We start from the raw sequence: 2122 nt of genomic DNA, 5'->3' as shown, positions 1-2122 counted from the left end.
GACAAGGCAATGTATTAATCAGATACTGCTTATGAACTTTTCAGTATTTAACGCCTAAATACTATATAAAAGTACAGCTCTTCTACTGTTTCAATATGCAAGATTTGCTTAGTGGATGTATCTCTCCAGCCCCTCTGTGATTTTGTACCTGATTCTTGCCTAAAACATACCGAGTGCTTATTTCTTTTAAATTTACATTGACTTTACTATTCCCAGGTTAATCACACTTATCGATATTTATGGTTTTGAAATAATCCTTTGTAATATTTAAATAATCATTTTTTACTTCTATCACATTAGAAAATAATTTGCTGATAATATAATTGAACAACAGTTAGAAAGTCATTAAGTCATTAGCTATAAACAGATACTGATGAGGGTTTCAAAAATCTAGGTGACATAATTATTTGTAATCTACAGCTGCATGGAGAATAAAAGTCTGTTGTGAAGGAAACTGTTTCTGTCTCAACAGACCCTAATGAAAACTTGTACAGCAAAACCTCCAAGTCTGTAATAATAGAAATAAGATTCCTTGTGTTTCAAATATCTTTCAGAAATGCATGTCATATAGACAAACAAAACAAAAATAAATGAATAAGGAATGCATCTAACAGCCTACATTTCCCACCTACATTTCCCATCTAAAGTATTATTCCAATGGAAGGATGACTTTTGGACTAGCCACTTGGGCTCCTTAAAAATACACTGAGATTAAATTTAGACAAATCTTTTGATCCTGCTGCACAATGACAGTGTACGTCTTCATTAACCCCTGGTAGTTGTGAACACTAAAAACATAGAATCACCCTTCTGAACTTATGCTCTTCAGAGTCTTATAAAACTCTGGAAGGGACGATATATAATTAGATAGATATATAGAGCAATGTTATGCGATATTTGTAACTACAGAAATATATAAAACGTGGCAACTGTACAAATGAGAATACTTCCTGTTTAATATATCAATTTCTTGCAATTTTGTTTCTATCAGATTAGTAGATAATAAATAAGAGATAAAAGAGAAAATCTAAGCCAAACACAGATGAGGTGCTTTTTATAACTTGTGATTATGAATAACCTCTACAAAACTGCTAATACTTACTTGACAGGGAGGACACCACGATCATGAAGGTGGCTTTCCCAGGGCGAGCCTTACCTTGCTGGTCCAGTTGTGCTAACCCCTGTGATTTCGCCAAATGTGGGAAACTCGACTGCATTATTGGTGGTACTGCAGGACTGCATTTGCTCTTTCCACTTTATAAAACAAAATAAAGGGCCGGAGAGATAGCTCAGTAGAATAAGTGGGTGCCTGGCAAGTGCAAGGGCCTGAGTTCAATCCCCAGTTCCACAAAAAAAAAAAAAAGAGAGAGAGAGAGGGAGAGAGAGAAAGAAAAAAGAAAAAATTAAAATATGCTGCCTTGTAATCTTTAAAATTTCAGGTATCATAGCTTTTAGAGATTGCCGTTGAGATTAGAATAGTGTCACAGGGAAATCAATCTAATGTACATCTCCCCAAGGGCCATAATTAAATATAATTTTATAATTAATTTATCCTTTGAATTTAATTATTTTTAATATTGAGAATAATTGTTGGGGTTGGGGATATTATTCAGTGGCAAAGCACCTACCTGGCAAGTGCAAGGTCATAAGTTCAATTCCAACTACCAAAAGAAAAAATTGCTCATCAGTAAAACAATAATTATTGTTATAAAAGCAATATATGAGTAGGCATGTTAAGACATTGGTCACTGAAATTTATTCTAGGTAATCATTTATTATTTAATAAACATGTTATTTCACATGTGAAATACATGAAATATAAAAGATGCATTATATTATTTTGTTTGAGTATGGTGAATTACTCTCAAAAGTCCTTAAATTACATTTTTTGTTTGTTTGTTTGTTTGTTGTTTAAAACCACAAAGCACCCATGTATGGTGATGTGTACCTGTAATCCCAGCCTTTGGCAAGCTGAGGCAGGAGAATGGCTGTAAATTTGAAGCCAGATTGAACTACGTAAGTGAACTCAAGGTCAGCCTGTAGTACAAAGTGAGATCCTATCTCAATAAAGAAAGAAAAGAGAAGGAAGGGAGGAAGGAAGGAAGGAAGAAAGGAAGGAAGG

General features: G+C 33.9%; 1 non-coding gene across 1 annotated transcript; it reads left to right on the top strand.

Annotated features, from left to right (window-relative positions):
- Nucleotides 1–1094: 1094 nt before the first annotated feature.
- LOC111813930 lies at nt 1095–1255 on the top strand. Its single transcript, XR_002819050.1, has one exon. It is a non-coding gene; the product is annotated as a U1 spliceosomal RNA (small nuclear RNA).
- Nucleotides 1256–2122: the final 867 nt, after the last annotated feature.

The sequence above is a fragment of the Octodon degus genome, unplaced genomic scaffold (genome assembly GCF_000260255.1).
Source record: "Octodon degus isolate 3935 unplaced genomic scaffold, OctDeg1.0 scaffold00241, whole genome shotgun sequence".
NCBI classification, from domain to species: Eukaryota; Metazoa; Chordata; class Mammalia; order Rodentia; family Octodontidae; genus Octodon; species Octodon degus.
This window is presented reverse-complemented; position numbering and strand designations above follow the sequence as displayed.